Here is a 25,829-nt window from a genome sequence, read left to right as displayed (position 1 = left end):
CATCTTTTTTGTTGTGGTTAAAAATCTAATTGCAATTAAACGTCACTAGTAATCAAAATCATCTTGCTACTCTGCTGTTTCCCTTTGCCAAAGTCTGTTTCCCACCTCTCTTCTATAAAGGGACATCTGTCATGCAGGGGTGGACCGCTCACAGCGTCCTCCCTCCACTGATGTTTCCTCCCCGTGGGCCTCTGACCTGCCCCCGCAGTCTGGTGTGCTGGTCAGACCAGTCAGTCAGAACTGGCTCCCACTCAATCCAGGGAGCTGCTGCTCCTGGAACCTAAAGCACCAGCTGAAGGTGCAATCAACACAGATTTTACTCCACCATCTGTGAAGTAAAGAAGCAAATGTGAGTGCAGAAGAATTCATCCTTCACACCAAGATTTAGTACATGCCTAAAAAAAAAACAAAAAAAAAACTCATTTATACAAGAGAAAACCTGATTCGTGAATTCATTTGAACAAATGACCAAGGCAAGAAGGGGCCTGTATCTGAAATGTTTCAACTGCTAGTCACACCTGTCAGTGCCAAGGAAACATTCCCTGTTTAATAGCAGCAAGAGTCACATTTTTGGCAGTACATGCCAGACCCACTTCTAAGTGCTTCGTGTATACTCATCCACTGGGTCCTTCAACCACCCCGGGAGGTTGGCACCGTTGTTATCCCTGTTTCTAGAGGAGGAAATGTGGGCAGGTTCAGAGAGAGGACAAGTCACTTTCTGAAGTGATCCATCTGGATATGGTAGAATGGGCTTTTCACAAAGCTGGCTTGGCCCCAGCATCCACACTCTTGCTTCCCTCACCAGCCTGCCCCAGCAGCAGGTGTTGTGGGAGACCACGCCCATCTCTGTCTGGAAGCCGAGCAGCAGGTGATACCGCAGTTCCTAAAAGTAGCCCGTAATCAGGATCACAAACCTGCGTTACAAAATACTTTTTCTATGAAATCCTCTGATGATACAGGAACTGTCTATTTCTATTTGTTAGAAGAAGAAGAGGACTACTTTCTCTTAGGTCTCTGGCTGTGTGGCTTGCTGTAGAAAAAGATCTTCTCATCTCTCTCCAGAGGTCACGTTGTAGGACATGGCACAGTGGGCATGACTGTTAATAATAGACTTCCTTTCAGAATATTCTGTTACCTGTTCCAGCAACATTTATTAAGCACTTAAGATTTATTATTTATCTATTGGGCATTTAACAGTTTTCACTTTTTATTTATGACTTCTGTCTTTAAGCCGTTTGTAGTCGAGGGAGGAAAACATGGATGGAGCTGTCATTCCTGCATACTTCTAAAGGATTTAGATTCTGTCTACATTTTTGATCTGTTGTATTTCAAGTTGTTGAGCTCCAGAAATGTTCTGCTCACTTCATAACATACTTTTTAATCTATTTATATCAAAAACAATTTTGAAATACAATGGAGTGTATTTTAATCATGGTAAGTTAGGGCTTAGGGAAACATAGAGTTAACTTTACCAGTTTTTTTCTGATTTTAAATTTTCAGTTGCATTTTTCCTTAGTCTTAATTATTCTAGGCTAAATTATTTTTTATTATTTTTTAAGCTAAATATTTATTTTATTTTTTATTTCGTTTCTGTTCCTTTGACCTTTTTATAGGCCTTTTCTCAACTTTACTATCTCATTGGGGTACAGGAGAAGTGTTTCTTGGAGAGAAAAGCTATAAATTGCTGGAGATAAATTAATATCAAAATAGAAGGAATTTTGTTATGACATCTCTTTTTTGCCTTATTGCCTGGCATAATCCCATTTTATGCCTGTTATGTCAGCATAAATACTGATGACTTCTACTTTTACTCTTAACATCACTCTTTCAGTTTAGACAACTTGTTTAGTAATGCTATCCAAAAGCAGAAAAAAGCTGATGATTAAGTAAATTTATTGTTTGCAAACAAATTCATGGACATTTATGAGAAAATGTTGATATTTTAAGAAAATCTGCCATGAAAAATGCCATAGTAGTTTTTTTTTTTAATGATTTACAAGCCTTTAACTTATAACCCAAAACACAATTCCTTATTTCTTTATAGTCTCATGTATTCTGAAGATAAGTTAAACTTTTAAGCGATGTGAGAGGTTTAGGTAGCAAGTCTGTTGTTGTGGTTTGGCTGTGTCCCCACCCAAATCTCACCTTGAATTGTAATAATCCCCATGTGTCAAGGGTGGGGCCAGGTGGAGATAATCGAATCATGGGGATGGGTTCCCTCAAACTGTTCTCATGGTAGTGAATACACCTACTAGATCTGATGGTTTTATAAAGGGGAGTTCCCCTGCACATGCTCTCTTGTCTGCTGCCATGGAAGACATGCCTTTGCTCCTCCTTTGCCTTCTGCCATGATTATGAGGCCTCCCCAGCCATGTGGAGCTGTAAGTCCATTAAACTTCTTTCCTTTATAAATCACCCAGTCTCAGGTATGTCTTTATTAGCAGTGTGAGAACAGATTAATACACCCATATACTTAGTTGCTGTTGTGAAACACATTTCTGCATAAATTTTAGGTTACAGGTTTTGTGTGTTGATGAGGTGAAAAAAAAAAAAAAGCCCAAAGTAAATTTAAGTAAAGTTATATAAACATTACATCTGCCATTATTCTACTTGATGCCACCTAAGTGTATTCATGAAACTCAATATATAAACCTGGTATAGTCCAAGGATAGGATCAGAGGCTGGCCGAAAGAGCAATGGTATGACCTGAAGCTCAAAGCAAGACACTGCTGCAAAATATCCTGCACTCCAGCCTGCTGACTCCTCCCATTTTTCAAGATACTCCTTTAGAAAAGTGGAAGAAAATCTGTTAAAATGCAAATATATTATTTTGATAAAGCAATGCCTCATCATTCATAATTTTAACAAAACCCAAGGAAATTAAATGTAAGATAGAAAATCAACCATATATCCCCTTAAATAATGAAGGTTATGTTATCACCAGGAAAGTAATTTTTTCATTATACTTAAGGATAGGTGGGTGGCTGTTCCATCCCATTTCTAGAATTGAAATTTAAGATCATGTGTAGTGGTGGTGATTCCAAATTTCTCGGAATTGCCTCAGCACTGTTTGAAATCAATGCTAATGATCAGAGTCCAAAGTCACATTGTGATGTTTGTCTAGTTTCACACAAAACAGCAAAAGCAAATAATGGTGTGCACTATGAACATATGGCAATATTAATGTGTACCGGGTTGTGATATCATGACAGTGGGAAACTAAATGATAGTAATGATTAAATGATAGTAATGATTACAGTTTCTGTTGACCACATTATAAAGCACTGACTTGTTTCATTCTGACTTCCTCTTGCACCCTTTTCCTCAGCAGCAATGTTTCTGTAGTCGCCTAAGTGATGAAACTGACGACCTCTTTGCATTTGCGAAAGGAAAAAAATATATATTGTTTTCAGCAATTTGTAATACTCATCCCTTCCCCAACTGCCCTGTGTAGAGCTACATGATGCCAGTACGTGGACTGAACATCCTTACAGGTTCCACCCCATGATTAAATTTCCTGCCTCTGAATCACATTCCCCTAATGTAAGTCTCTGCTCCTCTGAGCTAATCCTCATGGTGGGAAAGAGATGAAAAGCAAGCATGTAAGATGAGAGGTGGTAAGAAGTGTTCTGCAGAAAATCTTTTAAAAGACAAAGGACACATGGAGGACTGCATTTTATATGGGGCAGTTGGGAAAGGTCTCTGATACGGTGGTGTTAGAGCATAAATCTGAAGAACTCTAGGAGAGACCTGAGGCTCTAGCGAGAGGACAGTGTGGGCTTGGAGTGTCCAAGGCTCAGTGAGGTGGCCAGCGAACCTGGAGAACAAAGAGGAAGAGTGGTAGCCATGAGCTAGAGATGCAGTGAGGGCCCAGGACACAGAGGATGCTGCCCGCCGACAAAGGAGGGGAGACGGGAAGTGGCTGGAGGGCTTTGAAGGGGAGAATGCCTGATGCCTCTCAGATGTTCGAGCATCACTCTGGGTACTTTGGGAACAGTGGAACGCAGGTGATGTCAGGGGAGGAAGGGAGAACAACAATAAGGCTACTGGAAAATTAGACTAAGGTGTTAGGTGGTAAAACGGAAGGTGATGAGAAGTGTTCGGGTTCTGGAGAGATATCAAAGAGACAGTAGTGATGCAGGATAGTTCCCTGACCCCTTCACGGGACCTGCGGCAGGGGTGCCTCGTTTACACAGCCTGCCCCTCTCAACTCCTCACAGGAGGGAGGGCACCAGCAAGCAGGGTGGGAACCAGCTAGCTGCTCTGGCACTGGCAGGAGCAAACACCATGCAGGCCCTGTGGGAGTATCCAGGTGGCGGTGCCTGCAACTCCCAAAGCCCCAGCGGGCATGTACAGTGCTGTTCTAGCTGTTACGGTGCTGTTTTAACTCTGCTGTCCACGAACGGCTTACGTGCTAACAGCTTAGTGGGCCCTCTGCCTTTTCGCGTGAGGCAGCTGCCCTCTGCCAGCGAGGGCAAAGGCCAGGTGACAGCCTTTTGTATTTGCACTGGTGGCTCCTGAGCTCTTGTCTGGCATCCAGGAAAAACGAGGTTGCATGAACAAATTGAAGGATGATAAGTGTGGGGGATTTTATTGCCGACGAAAGTGGCTCTCAGCAGGAAGGGGAGCTGAAAAGGGGACGGGGCAGGTAGGTAATCTTCCCCTTGAATCCCGCTGTCTCTGGCTGGATTCTTCTCCAGAGTTAGCCGTCAAGCTGTCCCTCCGAAGTCAAGCTTCTCTCTGACATTCTTCTGTAGTCCCATCTACCAGCTAAGTCTGGGGTTTTTACAGGCACAGAATGGGGTGAGGCAGGGCTATGGATAGTTTAGGAAAGGCAACATTTGAGCGGGAAAAGAGGGATATAAGTTCTCACTTTGGGCCGTGGTTTCAGGCTTTTCAGCTTGAGGGTAGGTTTTCCCTGGGGACTCACCCTTTTCTGCCTAGAATTTCCGTGGCTTCTGTTCGTATCAGTAGGATCTGCTCCAACGTGAGGATAGTAGAAGGAGTTATGAGTCAATATGATGTCAGTGTTTTGGGGGTGGACAAGCAAAATGGTGATGCTCTTTATAGGAAAATGAAACTCCATCAGAGGAGAGGATGGGTGGTGGGGAGCACGGTCAGCTGAGGGTGCTGTTGGACAGCTTGCACGTGTGCTGAATAGGCAGCTGATATACCAAGTCTGGCCTTTTAAAGACAGAGCAGGGCTTGAGAAATACATTTCTGAATCTTCAAATAGCTCTAAATGAGGTTAAACAGCCCCTCATTCGAACACATTTGTACATTACGGTTACCTCAAATATTATTGCCTAAACCCCAACATATGTTGGGAATTTGGATGGGGTGGGATTTAGAACAGATTGCTTTGAGACAGAAAATAGTGCAAAAAGATGACGGGAAGTGAATACACAGTAAAAATCTGTTAGACACCAAAGATCTGCTTCACTTCCACTGCAATTTTTGTGGGCACTTTGACACTTAGAACTCACTTGGCTGATGCTGTACAGCAAGAGACCATGTGAACTGAAGCATTGATTAGACCTCCACATTTCTACAAACCGCTCTAGCCCTGGTTGAACTTGGGAAAATAAATATCTGTATGAAAAAGTTGTCTAGATCTGTCACATAATTACTCTCGTGTTTAATTGTAGAATGCATGAAATTGGTTAGAAAATGGCCTGCTTAAGAGTCTCATGTCAGGGCCAGGCACAGTGGCTCAGGCCTGTCATCCCAGCACTTTGAGAGGCTGAGATTGGAGGATGAGATGGGAGAGGCTGAGATGGGAGGATGAGATGGGAGAGGCTGAGATGGGATACCAGGAGTTCAAGACCAGCCCAGACAACAAGGTAAAACCCCAGCTCTACAAAAAAATGAAAAAATGTGCTGAGTGTGATGGTGCATATCTGTACTCCCAGCTACTCAAGAGGTTGAGGTGGCTTGAACCTAGGCAGTCAAGACTGCAGTGAGCCATAATCACACCAGGGACTCCAGCCTGGGCAACAGAGCGAGACCCTGTCTCTAAAAAAATAAAATATAAAATAAAGTTATTCCAAATATCTGATGAATAGGATCCTTGTTATGTTTTGCACACCTATTTATTTGCAGTTTCCTGATAGGAATGTGACTCAGTTTGCGTCTGTGAGAGCACATCAGTGTTTACCTGATTTCCCTAAGCTCATCAGACAGCACCACCTCTCCACTGGCCCTGTGCCGGCTCACCTCCCATGCTGTGTGAGCAACAGGCTGGCCAGTTCCCCCTGTTACCATCAGCAGCCACGACGAATCCATCACTCAAGTTCTGAAACTGATGAGACCGGAGCTCACTCCTTCAGCACAAAAGCAACTGTGTAACTCACACAGAGAACAAAGGCAAAAACCAAAACCCCTTCAGTGCTAGAATCTCATAACCATGACACAAACAGTCAGCATGTAGGAAAGAAAAACTTGAGTGGTAAATATAGAGGAAAACACATTCACTCCATCTTCAAGATTTGGGTGGAATGTAGATCTAATTTAAATCCTAAGAACTTAGACACAGTCAATTGACAACAGAACAATTCCCTTTTGCCTCATTTTAAAGAATCATGTAAGTAAAAAGTTTGAATGCTTTGAATGAGTTTGAACACCTCATGCCTTTTGGCCACTAGCATGCTGTTATTTTATGTGGCAAGACGAGGCATCCACAGCTCCCAGGCGTCAAGACTGAAGGACACTCTGCATCTCCCTTAGGGTTTGAGATCTCTGAGTCAGGGAACACTGAGTGAAAGCAAATCTGAAATATCACTAGGGATCTTCAGTCTTGGCAAAAAGAGTTATAGGTGTTGGATTAACAACATTCGGAGGCCTGGTTCCCCTCATTTTACAGATGAGAAGACTGAGGCCAAAAACTTCAAGTGACTTTGTCCCTCTCCTTAACATACTTACCAGTGTAGCTAGAAAGGCAATGCAGGCTGGTCCACAGAATGAGTTAGTTACCTCAGTCAGTTACAGCTGAACTCCTTGTTCCACTCTTTCTCCCTTCTCACTACTGCACTTAACTAGTCTTTAAAAAAAAAAAAAGGCAATGCATATAAAAAGTTAAATGAAATGGCAGTGACATCACAAATGTTGTAAGGGAGCCTAGGATTCAATGTCAGATGAAGGGCACATGCAGTGAGCCTACGGTAATGCAGAGATGTGGGTGACGGGGCAGGCGAGGAGATGGGAGGATCTTGAACTCAACTTCGAAAAGCAAATGAGTGGAGTTTGATAACAGAGGACAGGATTTACAGATGGCCACAGACATTAAAGGGAAGTTTGTGTTAGGGAAGGGTAGGTTAATTTTTCTGCCTTATCATCGGAATATATGTTTTAAATGTAGGGGTAGACATGTATGCTATAATTTAGATGTCTTTTTCATTTCATTTTAAAAGTAACAAAAACATATTTAAAAAGTAACAACATGCATTACCAACACTTGGAAAATTGGCGGAAAAACTCACTAATAATTATTCCTACCCTGATAAAAATGATTAGTCTTTGTATGAAACCTGCCATTTAGTGTCAACAAAATGTTTCTTTATTGTAATTTTAGTTTCCTTTTATTAAAAAAAAAAAAAATACATTGGGCCAGGCACAGTGGCTCACACCCGTAATCCCAACACTTTGGGAGGCTGAGGCAGGCGAATCACCTGAAGTCAGGAGTTCAAAACCAGCCTGGCCAACATGGCAAAACCCCATCCCTACTAAAATATACAAAAATTAGCTGGGCATGGTGGCACATGCCTGTAATCCCAGCTACCTGGGAGGTTGAGGCAGGGAGAATTGCTTGAACCCACGAGGCAGAGGTTGCAGTGAGCAGAGATCCCACCACTGCACTCCAACCTGGGCGACAGAGTGAGACTCCATCTCAAAAAAAAGAGAAAAGGTTGAAGAGTTCTCTGGTTCTCAAGAACTGAATTGCAATTTTTTGAGAGACATATATATATTCATACCCACATAAAAATAGATATAAAGATTGGAGATCCAGAAATAATATTCTAATGCAGATTTTAAAAGATAGTAGTAGATTATAAAAGTCATGATAAAAATAACATTAAACTGTCTAGAAAACACTTTATTTGGATCTTGGAAAGTTGCTTACTTTTCAGACCCACCTTTTGTGGGCCTTTTCCCCCTTGCCTTAGTGATTGGAAGGTTATCAAAACCACATGTTTCTTCCCCCTTTCCTTTTTGATTAGCATGACTAAGAAAGCACTGAGAAGGGGGACCATGGAAGCAGGCATCATGGAGGGTGGAAAGAATGGTAAGATAATTCCAGGAAAAACTAAAAATAGCTCATTAGCCTCGTGCCAAACGTATATGAAGTCATTTACTTCTTATAAGGTTCGTCCAACTGAACAAAGTTATTTCATTTTTGAATGTTCCTGTGATTATAACTAAAAGATGACTCATCCAATCTGATGGCTCATAATTCCTCTTGAGACTAAACATTCAGAATCAGGATGAACAAAAAATTAATGAAGACACAAAGGGTGGTTCTGATGACGGTTTTGATCCTTGCAAAGTTAAACAAATGCCGGCTGTGCTCCCTGTCTTCATCTATTACATGTATCTGTGACAGTATAGTTTCTTGATCACATTTATTTATCATGGGTTATTACGTAGTGACAGATATAAACTTAAGGAATGACATGCTTAATATGTTTGCCACAATTCCATACATTGTTGGGGACGCTACTTTTCTGACTAAGGAGAATTTTTGTTCATCATCTAAGAACCTCTCCTCTGAAGAGTGAGAGCCCAAGTCAGCTCTGCCTTAAATTCATGATCTGATTTTATGAGGGTCACCCAGAACCCACTGTGCCCTTAACAGTGAAGCCTAGGAGAAGCCTGGGTTCCTTAAAGGGGAAGAAAGATGGACCTGACCATCCTATGGTGGGTGATAAGAATAAAGTGCTCAGGGATGTTTGTGAGAAACACAGAGAAATACTGAAATGGTCAGACTGTGTCCCCACCCAAATCTCATCTTGAATTGTAGCTCCCATAATTCCCACGTGTCCTGGGAGGGACCCGGTGGGAGGTAATTGAATCATGGGATGGGTCTTTCTCGTGCTGTTCTTGTGATAGTGAATAAGTCTTGTGAGATCTGACGGTTTTATAAATGAGAATTCCCCTGCGCAAGCTCTCTAGCCTGCTGTTGGGTAAGATGCCCTTTGCCTTCTGCCATGATTGTGAGGCCTCCCCAGCCATGTGGAACTGTGAGTCAATTAAATCTCTTTCCTTTATAAATTACCCAGTCTTGGATATGTCTTTATTAGGAGCATGAGAACAAACAAATACAACTATCACCACGGAATTGTGAGAACAAGCATTAAAAACAGCAGCTGTCTTATTAAAATAAATTTATGTGCCTTATACCCACGATAAAAAATAAAGACGTTTGTATGAAATTTGTTTTCGAGTAATGATCCTATACATGAGCATTGCCAATATTGCTCATTGCAGGGTGTACTGTACCTTGATTAATCCCGATTATGACAGACTCACACTCAAATTTTGGTCAATAACTAAGTTTTGTGTTATAAACCATTGCCATCCTTTATGTCCTTAGATCCAAGAAAGACATTATAGTACAAAAACTCTGAAGCCAAACTGCCTGCATTCCCAAGCTTCACTCACTACTTAATAGCTGTGTGGCCTTGTAACTGCCCTGTGGTTTGGCGTTTCTTTGCAGTAAAATAAGATAACAATAATATTTAACTTGTTTGGTTGTTGTGAGGTTCAAGTCAATTAATATATGTGTAATACGTAATATATATGTAACACATATGTAATTAATATATATGTAATATCTGTAAATATTCTTAGAACAGTTTTTGGCACATAGAAAATACTTTTAAGTAGGAGCTATATCATTTAAATTGTCTGCCAAGCAGTTAATTAACAAGCAAAGCATTAAGAAACATGTACATACATGTTTATGACAGAACTCTCCAAAATAGCAAAAATCTAGAAGCAACCCAAATGCCCCTGAACAAAATGTGGATGTACAAAATGTGGTATTTTCACAAAATTAAATATTATATAGGAGACAAAGTGAACACACTACAGGAATAACCAACAATATAGATGAATCTTAGCAATACAATTATATGCAGCATGACATCATTATAAAGAATTAAAACAACTAAAATAAATGTGCTTTTAAAAGACATATAAATACAATGAAATTATATGAACAGGAAAGGAAGAGAATGATAAGCATGGAATTCAGAATGATGGTTACTCAAATGCATGAAGCCGAGGGATGCTATAACAGCAGAAGTCATCTGGATTGACACTGGTTCTTACGAAGGTCTATCTTTGGCTTTAGATGTTTGGGTTTAGGTGTGTAGATGTTTAGTGACAGAAGGAAGGAAAGGAGGGAGGGGGATGTACGTGACTTTGTCATGCACCAAGGATTATGATTTATCCATTTATGTATACTTGAGACACAACCCCCAAAGTAACAATAATCATTCTCCATTGCTATAGTCAATATCACTTAGGTTATATTACAACTAACTAAAAGATAAAAGAGTCAGGGGTTTGCTTGCTTGCTGTTTGTGGATCTGATTTTGGTGGGGATATGGAGTGGTAAGATATATACAAACAGCCCATGTACTGAGAATTTTTCTAAAATAAATATTTGTATTAGTCTTCTCTTGGAAAAACAAAATCACAAGTCACATTAGTGTTTAGGGTTCAATGGTAAAAATGCTTTTGTTTAAAATGTATGATATAAATTGGTGATTTAGAATTGATTAAATCAGTGCAAGCATAGCATTTTCATGACACTGTTGGTATTCAGGAAACATAAATAACTTCTTAAAATACACTTCAGACTTCAAACAAAATCATCATGCCAGTTGCCAAAATACCAGCTCAATTATCTTTGCCATTTGCCAGGGATTTTCAGGAATGAGTGTGGATTTGTTAGCCTGATACCTCTAAATCATCTAGAGATTCCTCAAGTGACATATGCTGGAAGACAATGTAAACTGGTGTCTAGGGACACCATTACATTCCAGATGTCCAATAGGAACTCACCCTCAATAGACTAGAAGAGCCAAGGGGTGGACTGTAATGGTAAACGAGGGGAATCCTCAAGCCCCTTTGTCTAACTCTCCCTGACAAGGTACTTCACGATGGGAGTCATTCTGTCATGTCTGTAAATGAGAACGTCTTCTTTCTATAAATATTTACTGGGTAAATAATATGTACCAGATATTGTTAGAGGTTGAGCGTATAGCAGTGGAAAAAAACAGAAAATCCCCATTCGTGTTTGCATATAGAACCTATCAATATTAAACTTTAAGGAATTTTTTTAATGAACAGGTCCAGTGTTTACATAATCCATCTGAAAGAATGTATTCCTAAAATATTTTTGATAAAACGAAGAGAGGATTGGAGAATAAAATCTGGACAAAAGTGATATTATGATTTCTTTGAGGCTTTAATATTGACCAATTTCTGGGTAGTCCTGTACTGAACTAGGAAGATAAAATCCTCAAACTCATGACCTTTGAGACAACTGGGTGGGGAACACGGATGGCATGTGTATGTGTGCCTGTACATGTGTGTGCCTGTGCATGTGTGTGTGTGCGTGCCTGTGCATGTGTGTGCATGTGCACGCATGTTTGTGTGTGTGCACATGTGCATACACACACTGCTTTTTCTCTCACCTACCTGTGTGACGCTGGAACATCATCATCCATTTCAGATCCGTTGCTGTTATGAGAACATGAAGCAACAGCATAATTCCCGCACCACATAAGCTGGTCAGAGACTCCCGTCTGCCCACTCTGTGTGTTAACATATGCCTAACCTGTATCTGACCTATGCAAAATCAAAAGGACTAGAAATGCTTACCTTGCGTGCCCAAGTCCCTTGGGCAAATGAACTGTGGGACTGAGATAGAAGCAGGCTGCCCTTCCCAGAGCTGAATGTTTCTTGTCTTATTTCTCAAAACATGGAGAGTTGAGGGAGAGGGCACATCCAGGGTAATTCATGGAGTAGAATGGGCTCTCCAACTTTTGGATTAATGAACTGAGTAATGAATGAATGGGTCTGGTGTGGCGGCTCACACCTGTAATCCCAGCATTTTGGGAGGCCAAGGCGGGTGGATCACCTGAGGTCAGGAGCTCGAGACCAGCCTAGCCAACATGGTGAAACCCCATCTCTACTAAAGGTACAAAAAGTAGCCAGGTGTAAGGCTGGGCATGGTGGCTCAAGCCTGTAATCCCAGCAGTTTGGGAGGCCGAGAAGGGTGGATCACGAGGTCAGGAGATCGAGACCATCCTGGGGAACACGGTGAAACCCTGTCTCTACTTAAAAAAAAAAAAAAAAAAACTAGCCGGGCGAGGTGGCGGCGCCTGTAGTCCCAGCTACTCGGGAGGCTGAGGCAGGAGAATGGTGTAAACCCGGGATGCGGAACTTGCAGTGAGCTGAGATCCGGCCACTGCACTCCAGCCTGGGCGACAGAGCGAGACTCCGTCTCAAAAAAAAAAGAAAAAAAATTAGCCAGGTGTGATGGTGCATGCCTGCAATCCCAGCTACTCAGGAGGCTGAAGCAGGAGAATGGCTTGAACCTGGGAGGTGGAGGTTGCAGTGAGCTGAGATCACGCCACTGCACTGCAGCCTGGGCGACAGAGTGAGACTCTGTTTCAAAAAAATAAATAAAATAAAATAAAATAATAATACTGAATGAATGATAGCATTCTCTGAGGTGAGGAATACTGGAAAAATGGGGTGAGGTTTGGGGAGAAGGGAGTGTCATGACCCCAACATGAAATGAGAACTAAATATGAATTATGTCTGAATCATAACTTAGACATACCAACTTAGAAATCAAGGTAATTCAGTGAGAGTCTAGGCTGTCTTTACTTTTGATGATATTAAAAGCTATAGTCTTAGGCAAAGTGCTAGCATAAAAAAATTATATTACACAAAAGAAACCTTTTTAGAAGGATTCATTCCATATAAATAGATGTTAGAAGTACAAATCATTCTTATGTATTCATTAAACTAGGACCCTGCAGGATTCATTTAGCTGCTACTGCCTGGACCTAGAGTTAATCTGTATTTTTGAAGGAAAATAAATTGTTTCTTCACACGCACTTCATAACTCACACTTCTCCCTAATTCAGATTGCTTTTCTTAATCATCTGAAGTTAATGATACAAATAGCCATAATATTAAATCACAATTTATGTGAAGTAAACATTCTAATTTCAAAACTTCTGAACATGGGAACAGGTTGATTAAAGTTTTTGTGGGTCGTAAGACTTTGGTAATTGTGTGTGAGCCTGATGCCAACATTTCTCAACAGTAATCAATCCACAGGACAGCAACCATCCACATGAAAATAACTCAAAATATCATTGTACTTCCCACGCTATTGTCATTTAGCAAGTTACAGCATGACTGATTCAGCCAGTAAGAAAAATGTGATGAGGATATTGGCTAGGAATACAATCTGCTTAGATCTTTTAGTCTTTTGTTTCTTCAAAAGCCAGAAGACTTTTACTCTTTAAAATAGGAGCTATTCTAAAACGTAGCATTTGGAACGCCAAGCTGCCTCCGTGACTGAGATATCTGTTTTGAAGTTCTCCTCTACTGTAAATTCTAACAGAATAAAAAAAAAAAAATCAATGATTCTTGTTACCTCCAATGTTCCTACAACTACTCTTGAAAAAAGCTTTAAAAATTAATGAAAATTGATGGAGTGAAGTTCTGTTTGTTCTGGTGCAGATTTATAAAATGGATTCTATTTTAGGAACAATCAAATTCCAAAATTGAGAAGCTCAAGGGTAGGACACTGGAGATGGTATAGAAAGACATGTAATATATAAACAATTCTCTAGATCTCATATCTGGAGTTAAGTAAACTAGACAACAAAGAGGGAGACAGCCTTGGATGTTGGCTTGGACATGTGTTAATGTGTATCTCATCTCATCATGATGCTATCGGAAACACAGGTCTTTAATCATCGCCTTTTTCTGAATTTTAGTATCTGAATGAGTCATTAAATATTGGCTTCCAGTGAGTTTCTGCTTGATATGTACAATCATGACAGTGGCATAGTGGTTTGCACATCAAAGTTCAATAAATGTTTGTTGGTTGAATATACCTTTCCTAGATTTAGCAAAATTTCAAACCATAAAAGGCCCTTATGTGCTTTTATATTTTAAATCAAGTCTTTCATGTTATAAACTTTAAAACTCAGGCTCATCAAAGTGAGGTGATTTGCCCAAGCATACCTTCCCAGACAAGGCTTAATACTGACACCCACTTTAGTACAATAAAAAAAAGGTAATGTTAAGAGCACATACCTGGAAATTCCCTAAAACATAGGTTGTCAAACGCTGACTCTGCCACCTCCTAGCTATTGATGTGTGCTATGGTCTGGATATTTGATTCCTCCAAATCTCATGTTGAAATTCGATCCCCAGTTGGAGATGGGGCTTAATGGGAGGTGTTTGAGTCTTGGGACCAGATCCTTCATGAATAGATTAATGTCCTCCCTGGCGGAGAAGAGTGAGGGAGTTCTTGCTCTATTCATTCCCGGGGGGTTCCCTAGAGAGCTGATTGTTGAAAAGAGCCTGGTACCTGCCCGCTGTCTCTTGCTTCTGCTCTCACCATGTGATCTCTGCACGCTGGCTCCCTTTCACCTTCTCCCCTCCACCAGGAGTGGAAGCATCGTGGGGCCTCTCTGGAAGCCAGGCAGTGCCATGCGTCCCATGCAGCCTGCAGAACCGAGAGCCAAATAACCCTCTTTTCTTTATAAATTACCCAGCCTCAGGTATTCCTTTATAGCAACACATTGACTTAGACAAGGTATGCAGATATATACTTCTAAAGTTGCCTCTCCCACAAAAAAGAAATTTATGGCCAGGCACGGTGGCTCACACTGGTAATCCTAGCACTTTGGGAGGCTGAGGCAGGTGAATCATGAGATCAGGAGATCCAGACCATCCTAGCCAACATGGTGAAACCTCATCTCTCAGGAGGGGTTTCGGCTACTCAGGAGGCTGAGGCAGGAGAATCACGTGAACCTGGGAGACGGAGGTTGCAGTGAGCTGAGATCACGCCACTGCACTCCAGCCTGGCAACAGAGCAAGACTCCATCTATAAAAACAAAAAAAAGGAAAGAAAAAAAAAGAAAGAAATTTGCTAACTTTTTGGCCCATCCATTATTGTTTGCCCTCTCCCAACATGCGTGACACTTTCTTACCCTCTGCTCTGTCTTAGGAACGGCAGACAGCCAACATCCCAATAATAATAGTTCATGTTAACATTTTCTATGTACTATAGAAAAGTCATCACTCCTCTCAAACATAATCAACTAGAATCAATGTAACTGCGTGTGGTCCTAACATGCGTTCTGGGTTTCCTTTGGCAAATGCTGCAGCACAGATGACAAAGTGCTTTTACTCTCCATTATAAAAGAAGAAATGGAAATGAAGTCAGTAGGTGTCAGATCAGAAGTCAGTGGGTATCTCCATCCATGAAGATGTCCACGCAGACATTCTCTACCCGTGGACCTGAAGGAGAGCAGGCTCAGTGCCAGGGTAGAGTCGGTGTGAACAAGAGGCCCAGGTTGGACCTGTCAGGTGATCCATGGCCCTGAGCATCATTGGCAGCCTACCCTGGAGCTAAAACCAGGCTGTCCTGAAAGAGTTTATGTAGTTGGGAAGTCAAAGGAAATGTTTCTGCTTTTCCAAGAGCAGCAAAGGTCCAAGATAAAAGAAAGAGTGTTGACAGTTTGTTTCTGCAGATAAAAGGGAGAGAAATGACTGATAAAGATCAGACTAAGTAGGGTTTCACTACATATGTTAAAACATGGCAACTAACAATCTTAAAAGGTGTTCTGATCATTTCTACGTTTAGCCACTATGTCAAATAAGTTAGGGTATTATGAAACAACAAAAACTTTGTTCAAATAAGTTTCACTGTTCTCCACTGTATAACTGTGGAGTGTAGATTTGTATTTGTATGTTGTTTTTCTTGCCTATTTTTGGTGGATTGAGTGAAAGTTTTAGCTTTAAATAGTGGCAGGGCATGAAGGACTATATTAGGTATAAAAAATGAAGAATGCTGGGAACACGTGTGTGGGGTGAGGACTAGAACTGAGGTCATCTGGGCTGGCATTTTGCTGAACAAAAGGGCCATAGATACCACATCCCATTTCGTTGTACAATTCTGAAGTCTTAAACCCCTTACTTCTAGGACGGACTTGTTTTCATTCTTTCTGATGAGAGTTGTGAACCAGGTGGTTAAAAACCCAGCTTTGAGAAACAGTCTTATTGGGAGATCATGTTTCTTAAATTCAGGTACATCTTGAGGGAACATTGAAGCTTCTATAGCTGCAACTGTTATTCCTTCATCTTCTTGTCAATTCAAAGTACGAATTTGGTATATTTGAGAGTATTAACCCGAAGGGCCACTGGGATGCGTTCCATGAGATGAAAGAAAAAATAAACCTCAAGTACACGTCAATAACTTTTCCTGTTGCTGCTGGTAGTCACCTGGAAACTCCCCATAGTGTGTCTACCATATTGTTCTGTGACCCACCCCGCTCCCCAAGCACCGCCTGCAAACCTGCCTAGAGACTCAAGTTCATGCCAGCCTGACTCACACACAGACACACGTGGACACTTTAAAAGTGAGGCAGGGCCGGGAGCGGTGGCTCACGCCTGTAATCCCAGCACTTTGGGAGGCCGAGACGGGCGCATCACGAGGTCAGGAGTTCGAGACCATCCTGGCTAACACAGTGAAACCCCGTCTCTACTAAAAAAAAAATACAAAAAAAAAAAAACTAGCCTGGCGAGGTGGCGGGCGCCTGTAGTCCCAGCTACTTGGGAGGCTGAGGCAGGAGAATGGCGTGAACCCGGGAGGCGGCGCTTGCAGTGAGCTGAGATCCGGCCACTGCACTCCAACCTGGGCAACAGAGCGAGACTCTGTCTTAAAAAAAAAAAAAAAAAAAAAGTGAGGCAGCCGTAGCCCAATCTTCTTTGATTCATGCAACCACCGTTCATTTAGACATTGATTTAATTATATTTTTCAACAATTGCATTAAAGCCCTTAGACTTATTCCATATAAATTTTTGAAAAGCCAATCTCTTCAACCTAATCATGAAATTTAGTTTAGCCAAATTTAATTCAGCCTGTCAAGGTCATCTTTCTACTTATTACCTACCCCCCTCCCACGTGTGTGCCTTCTGTAGAATCAATATGCACACCACTTTGTTTTCCCTAAAATAAAAATGTGGAAGACACAGCCGGAAAAGGGTACTCCTCAAATTGAGTACCTTTTATTCACGTATGATTCAGCTTAACACTTGTACATTTAGTACATAGAGAAACATAAGGAATTTTCTCAAATTTCTGAATAACAAAGGAGCAGCAGTATATAAATAATAATACATTTCTGATGTCAGAAGTAAATAACTTATTTTCTCACTCAAATTTTCTAAAATGAATCAAACTGCCTTAAGATATGCAATTTAAGATACATTTTGACCAGGCGTGGAGGCTCACACCTGTAATTCCAGCACTTTGGGAGACCAAGGCGGGCAGATTACCTGAGGTTAAGAGTTCGAAACCGGCATGGCCAACATGGTGAAACCCCATCTCTACTAAAAATACTACAATTAGCCAGGCATGATGGCACACATCTATAATCTCAGCTACTTGGGAGGCTGAGGCAGGAGAATTGCTCGAACCTGGGAGGCAGAGGCTGCAGTGAGCCAAGATTACACCACTGCACTCCACCCTGGCCAACAGAGTGAGATTCTGTCTCAAAAAAAAAAAAGGTACATTTCATTCTGGATAAATTTTGTAAGTAATGTATTACTTAAATTTTAAGACTATAAGATCAAATTAGAGCAAATTTTCCCCCTGCCCCAAGATTTAAATTCCACATAGCAAGTGGGACTTCACCATTGCAGATCTGAGACACATATAAACATGAATTGGTAATAATTCTGACAGTATAGTCTGTCAAAAATTCTGACAAACTTTGACATTGCTAAGGTATGGAAATGTTGTTTCAGGTGTTCAGGAAACAGGTGTATTCAGTCAGAAGAAAAGTGTGGCTTTTTAAAAATAGTGAATTAACAATAAGCATGCTTATTTAACCGCAATAGTTTCACAACGTAACATTACCTTGAAAATAACTTAAAATAAATATACTTATTAACTGAAAATTCTAAGGTTTTCAGGAAAAAAAAAAAAATCAATAGCTGTTGGTCTAGGCTTAGACCAAGAAGGTCTAAGATGCTCTGGGGTGAGCAGACCTGATTAACACTTTCCGTTTGGATTTGTGCTGTGATTGGGCAAAAGGAATCCTTGTCAAAGCAACCACTGTTTTCCTGCTAGTCCTAGAAGAAGAAACATACAGTTCTATGTTAACAGTTCTTATTTTATTCATCAAACAGTTTTGCCTTCTACCGCACTGTCTTCTTGTATTTTGTTCTTTTCCCTAACCCCTAACCCCTGCCTCATATGATTCAGCACTTAATTAAGCAGGATATTATAATATTTTAAAGGGAAAGATCTTGATTTCTTTTGTTTGTTTGTTGTTTTGTTTTGTTTTGTCAAGATGGAGTCTTGCTCTGCTGCCCAGGCTGGAGTGCAATGGCGCGATCTCGGCTCACTGCAGCCTTCGGCTTACTGCAACCTCCACCTCCCGGGTTCAAGACATTCTCCTGCCTCAGCCTCCCAAGTAGCTGGGACTACAGGCATATGCCACCATGCTAGGCTAATTTTTGATTTTTAATAGAGACGGGGGTCTCTATGGCCATGTTGGCCAGGCTGGTCTAGAACTCCTGACCTCAAGTGATCCTCCTGCCTCGGCCTCCCAAAGTGCTGGGATTACAGGCGTGAGTCACTGCACCTGGCCAAGATCTTGATTTCAAATGACGTTTTAAGATTCCTTAAAGGAGGATGCCTATTATTTGCTGAGAGTCAGGAGAGATGAACTACTTTTGAGTATCTGCTTGGAGCATCCATTTGTCTTATCCTCAAATGTCTAACCATAAAAATGAGTTGATTGATCTCAATCCCTACCAGAGCCTTTGATGCTTGCCTTTACTTAAAGTCTAAGTACTTAGACTAAGTAAAGTCTAAGTACGAGACATGCAAAACTAGACTAGATTACATAATTCTTTTGATATCAGATGATTTTTATATTTCAATATATAAAAATTAAATTGGAAGATTTTAAAATTAAAAGCAGTGAGAAAGTTAGCAAAGCATAAAATTTTTTAAAATGGTTCTTTAAAAAGATCAAAGCTTTTCTCCTCAAAATAGAAATGTGTGCTTCTCAGTACGAGGTGGGAAATCGGAGGCACTCTCCCTTATTGAATTAAGCAGGAGTAGGCTGCCATCAGGATGTTATCACTCTGCAATTTGTCACACAATTTGTTATGTGACATTTTATAGACAGCTCTTTTCTTTCAGCCATCACTTTCGGCTATCAACTGTCAAAGGGAAAGAGAATGATTTTTTTTAAAAAAAAAAAAAGCTAATCATCACAACCTTTATAGTGTCACTTTCCCTTAGATCCAGTAGCATTGCCTATAGCTGGGCTAGGAGGCAAGGGTTTGATTCAACTATTTTCTTAGATTTTCTCTTGTTCATGGCAATGTGGTGGGTGGCAGGGGGAGGGGGCAGAAATCTTAGCTAAATAAAGGATCTTTTTAAGGAAGAAAGAAAGCTGCCTGGAACGTAGAATTCCTTTTCAATTCCAACATGTTGCTAAGCTGGGTGTGGGACCAATGGGAGACGGGAAAATCCATAGAAATCAATCTAATAAACCATATGGCTTGCTTCAATCTAAAGCAATACAATAATGCCCCATGTATTTTCAGGAAAGTCTAGATTATCTTCTTAAGACTCAATCAAAGGTAAAGGTCTGCTTCAGAATATTTGAAATATGAGTGAATGGGAACGATGCCAGTTTGCCGGATTGGGGATGCTTTGCTGTCGGTGGGGGAGTCGATGATAATGACATTGGTATAAATTGTTTGGATGCACAGAAATGGGCAGAACTGGGATTTGAGTCAAGCTTCACCTATTTCTTGACCCATTCTTCCAATGCTATTCAGTTTGCCTACTCAATGTAGGCAAAATCCAATGCTATTCAGCTTGCCTCCCTGTAACATGTGTTACAGGGATATTCTAATTAATTCCTTGTATGTCTCTTTGATAAGGTGCCTGACTCATGAGATCCTCATTCAGGATCTGCATTATTTTCATTAGAAATTTTTTTGCTTTTGATTTGCACTTTATAAGCCTATGGAATTCTCCTAATACTGTACTATCAAGTTGAACAAATGACTTAGTCTTAGAAAAAAGACGCACTTGAAAATAGTTAGATGAGTTCTGTAATTATCCCTAAGCTTACAATATAAAAGTAAGGAACGCCATGAAAGTAGGTTGGCTGGGCACGGTGGCTCACACCTGTGATCCTAGCACTTTGGGAGGCTAAGGCAGGTGGATCATTTGAGGTCAGGAGTTCGAGACTAGCCTGGACAACATGGTGAAACCCCATCTCTACTAAAAACATGACATGGTGGCACATGCCTGTAATTCCAGCTACTCAGGAGGCCGAGGCAGGAGAATCACTTGAACCCAGGGGGCAGAGGTTGCAGTGGGTCAAGATCGCACCATCACATTCCAGCCTGGGCAACAGAGCGAGACCCCACCTTAAAAAAAAAGAAAAAAGAAAAAAAGAAGGTTCTGGACCAACATTAAATCACATGACCATTTAAAGCAAATAATTAAATGAGTGATTCACCAACTTTGAGACTTTGGAATAACATCAGAAGGAATCATTTACCAGGTGATCAACTTCTAATCAGTAAAGTCTTTAGGGAAAATTGATAAGTATTTTGAACAGCTTACATTGTAAAGTCTCAAAAGGAAAATTGCTAGTTTCCTTGGAAGACATATAGTCCTCTTTTTTCAGGAAATTTTTCCAGATATCAGGACATTTGGTCTAATTAAAATGAAAGCTTTGCATATTCTCATAAAAAATTATCAACAGCCTCATGTTCATTTGTTTCTTTACTATTTGTGGTAATAATTTCTCTTTATTTCTAGAAATGATGTTGAATATGTTCTGGCCTCAGCATATATAAATAGATGCAGTGGGTAATTTGGCTGCTGAACACTAAGGAACATTTTCAGGCACTGTTAGGGATTCTGGGAGGTACTTGGTGTTCTTAGGAGCATGGACGGTCATGCCATTACTGTTGACTTGTGTGCCACCCACTCAGAGGCAGAAGACTCTCTGAGCCAATTTCAAGAAACTAGTCAGAAAAGAGTTTCTAAACTCACAAAACAAACTACTTGGAGTTTTCCTGTGAATATTTCAAAGCAGCATGTTGACATATAGGAAAGATAGGTGAAGATGAATGTCAACCTGAATTAAGTCATTTGACTATAATTGAAAGGTGAAATCACTTGGCATTTATGAATACATCTTATTTTACCACAGTCAGAGATAGAGAGAGATGCATTAATGCATTGATCACAGGACAGTTTATCCAAAAAGAGTGCTACAAATGATCCCATTTCAAAATAAATAAGTAAATTCAAGTAAAAATCTGGTACGTAACCTTAATATGATTGTATTTTTATTCTCATGTTTAAAATACATCTCTGTGAAAAAAACTAACATCCTGCAATGTTTTCCTACTACTTAAACATCAATATGTCCTTTTTTGAATAATATATGAACTGTGAATATATTAATTTCAAAATAACTATAGCAATGTATTGGCTTAAGTTATCTTTTGGGCAACTCCTCACATTAACTGAGATAAAATTCAATCCTCTAGTTTCATCCATGGTCTTGCCTAAATTCAGGTCTACAAAAATAAAATGACCTACATAGAATTCTTGGCCAACACTGGGGAAAGGATTTTGTCTCTGCTGCTCCTCAAAATGGGATGCCTGGTAATCAAAACAATTCAAGCAGAGTTATAAGACAACAGGCACTTTAAAGGCATGTTCATACCCATGCAGGACCAAACTCCTTAGGACCCCCTTTCAAAAGTTAAATTACCCAGTCTATTCTCTTATGCATGTTGAGAACACAGTCTGCTCTGATTCAGAGAAAAGTGAGATGTCTGATAATCCAAAGACATTCAAGCAGAATTGGCCAGGCGTGGTGGCTCACGTCTGTAATCCCAGCACTTTGGGAGGCCGAGGCAGGAGGATCACGAGGTCAGGAGTTTGAGACCAGCCTGATCAACATGGTAAAACCCCAACTCTACTAAAAGTATAAAATTTAGCCAGGCATGGTGGCTCACGCCTGTAATCCCAAGCTACTCAGGAGGCTGAGGCAGGAGAATCACTTGAACCCAGGAGGTGGAGGTTGTAGTGAGCCGAGATCATGCCACTGCCCTCTAGCCTGGGCAACAGAGTAAGACTCCCTCTCAAAAAAAAAAGGAAAAGAAAAAAAAAGAAATTCAAGCAGAATTAAAAGACTATAGATCCAAAGTCATGCTGTTAACAGCCCTTCCACGAACAAACAACACAGTCTATTGCCATATGTGTTTTGGCAGTGGAGGCTACTCTAACCCATAAATAAAACAAATCCATTGTTGTCACAAATTAGGACACATATGAAGTTGCTTTTTATATGAAACTTTGGCAAAAGTAAATACAACCCCCTAGCACCTATTGAAAATCATGTGACCCCTTCCTGTTCGGAGAGTTCTTTGCTCCGTGGACCGTCTGCTAAGGCTCAAGGTAGTCTCCATGTTATGGTCAGTTCTCATAGTCTCGTCCCTGGTTCAATTCCAAGTGAAGAGAATACTTGAAATACTGTTTTCTAGTAGCATGCAAAGACTCTAGGAATTTGATGCTTTCCACAATAATCTGTGCTTGTTATGTAAGTACAATCAAGGACACTTTTTCAGAGCAGAACAAAAGAGATTAGATTTGCTTTAGTTTGAACTGTCTAAAGAGAGTTCTCAGTCGTGAATTTGTTAATGGACTTAGCACAAATAATAGAAATAGAATCATGCATTTTTATTAGTCATCCAAGAAGCCTTTCGGTTTCAGGTTCTTCTTGAGAGCTCAGTCACTGGGGTTCTTCTTTTAACGACTTGGAAAATGTCTTGCCTAATTAGGAAGTTAGTCATTTCACATTTTGACATCGAAAACAATGGGAAGTTGAAAAACCTCACAAATTACATTTATAAGTAACAGGATACATCACTTTAAAGATGAAAACCTTAAGGATTTGTGGCGCCTTTCTTTGTTCTTGTTAATCCTATTTTACTTTTTGAGTGTTAGATGTTCTGTAAATATCGGCATTTGAATTCAAACAATAGATGTTGATAACTAGTTCTGCAACTTGGTACAAAAACATTATTACGGTATATCAGCAGATTTTGTATTCTGAGAGTTAACCTTCTGTATTTGATGTTTTCTTTGTCAATCACTATTATTCTAGTCCAAATACTGTCTTCCTCATTCAGTTTTAAAACCTTAAGCAGTTTTAAGCACAGCATCGCCTGGTTTCAAAAGGAATGACGAAGTCGAATTTGGGAAAGGTCCTTATAATCCGCATTTTCTGGAGGTTGTTTATCCCTTCTGGTTTTAGAAGTTGCCTCAGTCTCAGTCACAGACATCCCCTGAGGCTTTTCTTTTCCATTTATTTTGTCCATTTAAGGTTAACATATTAGGAGTTTTGCTACCGAGAGATGAAAATAAATATGTTTGAAGGAGCTTTCCCAAAGCTCCTGTGCTGACCACTGCCCTCTTCCCTGACCTCATCGGTATCCCTCAATATAGGCGGTCTTAAGGCAACCAAGTTGAGTTTTTAGAAATATGCCACATTTTTCTGTGTAATTCTGGAGAAAAACAAAACAACAAAGTAAAACAGAAATGCGCCTGTTTAGTTGCATACACTGAAAAATAGGAGATAAAATTTATCATCATGAAATTTCCCTCCATCATTTTTCAGAGTCTGTTGGCCTATGACATGTCACTGTGAAGTTCCCCGTAACCCTGTGGAAACTCAGTTCTGGCCTGGCCACACTAAGCATGGCTCCTGCCCTGCTCCTGACACTGCAACGATGCCTCGGGCAGACGGGCAAGGATATGACACTGAACACAGACTACACAAATATTAAACACCACATAGCAAGGATATCATCTATATTGTTTTCAGCTTAGAGTTCTAAAAACATATATTGAGGTGATTATCAGTACTGTGATTTTACCCATTTTAAATGTTCATTAATTTAGCATTTATTGTGTCCTAAGGTATTAGTAATTCAATCTAGGCAAATATATGTGTGTGTGTGTGTGTGTGTGTGTGTGTGTGTATACATGTGTATATAGCAAAATGAGGATTACATTATACATATATATCTATATATAAAATCTTGCTTTATAATTATATTTCATAGGACTTAAGTATATTTTTAATGTTATTTTATTTCATCATTTTCCCCCCACTGGGAGGGAAGTACCATTATATTTAGCTAAAATTCACATTTTGATTTTATTATTATAATTTTACCTCAGTAATGAACAAAGTCAGGCTTTCCATAAGAGGTGAATCAGATAGCCACATTGAAAGAAAATAATAGTTGTCGAATTGAGCAGAGGAAATGGTCAGAAAGGAGAAGAGGGTGAGAACCTTGGCAGACAAAGGCAAGAAAGCCAGGAAGCTCATTTGCTGCTCTTTTTAGAGACTGAAAAAACTATATTTATGAAAAGTCTTTCATGACAGGTGATCATGCCAATGCTTTCTTTTCAAAGTTATCCTCATTCATCCAAAAGGAATAAATAAAATTCTTGAAAATGGTCAGATGTTGCAGTACGAATGCTCCTGGAAGCTGTGAGTGTGTCGTGCCGGGGGAGATTCTCGTGGATCCTGAACAACAGGCCCACTCAGGAGCAAAGGCCAAGTGGCCGGGGTCAGACGGCTCTTGCAGGGAGCTCTGAGACTTAGGAGATTTGCTTCCTTATCAGCATGTGTTTCCTCTTTGGTCTCAGAGTATGGATAAATAGGAAACTCCATAAATGGACTAAGAGAATATACCAGAGAAAGAACTAAGTCATCTCACATGTCGTAAAATGATACACAATATTTAAAACATTTTTCTGAGACAAGCCCTTGCTGCCAACCATTTCTAGTGAATTAATCTCAATTGCTATGCATCCAGCATTTCACTGGGAAAAATCAGTGTTCAATACTAATGCAGAAATGGGTTTTGTAGTAACCATCTATTTCCTGTGTCTTAAAAAAAGAAACAGATGAATCTCATCTTTCTTGACAGTGCCCTCAAAATATGTGTTACTTTCATTACATATTTCCCGGTAGTAAATAGACCAGCACATGTAAGGCAATGATTTTAAAGTGCCAGGGTAACTTTTAAAACTCCAGAAGAGTACACTTAACAGATAGTCATTTCAGGCTTAGAGAACAACAACCATTTGTATAAATATTTGTAAAAGAAATTTAATTTTTTAAAAAGAAAACTCAACCAGGCACGGTGGCTCACACCTGTAATTCCAGGGGGAAGGATGGCTTGAGTCCGGGAGATTAAGGCTGCAGTGAGCTATGATCACACCAACTGCACTCCAGCCTGGGTAACAGAGCACAACCCTCTCTCTCTGAAAAAGAAACAAACAGGCCAGGCAAGGTGACTCACACCTGTAATCCCAGCACTTTGGGAGTCCGAATCAAGAGGTCAAATATAATGAAACCCCATCTCCACTAAAAATACAAAAAATGAGCTGGGTATGGTGGCATGTGCCTGTAGTCCCAGCTACTCAG

The 25,829-nt window shown here is 40.3% G+C and overlaps 1 protein-coding gene across 8 annotated transcripts in view; it reads left to right on the top strand.

The window, feature by feature from the left end:
• SORBS2 (sorbin and SH3 domain containing 2) overlaps window positions 1-25,829 on the top strand; it is a 237,125-nt gene that overhangs the window by 104,185 nt on the left and 107,111 nt on the right. The window lies entirely within an intron of this gene.

The sequence above is a fragment of the Chlorocebus sabaeus genome, chromosome 7 (assembly GCF_047675955.1).
Source record: "Chlorocebus sabaeus isolate Y175 chromosome 7, mChlSab1.0.hap1, whole genome shotgun sequence".
In the NCBI taxonomy this organism is placed as follows: Eukaryota; Metazoa; Chordata; class Mammalia; order Primates; family Cercopithecidae; genus Chlorocebus; species Chlorocebus sabaeus.
The sequence above is the reverse complement of the archived record's forward strand: the minus strand, read 5'-3'. Positions and strand labels throughout refer to the sequence as shown.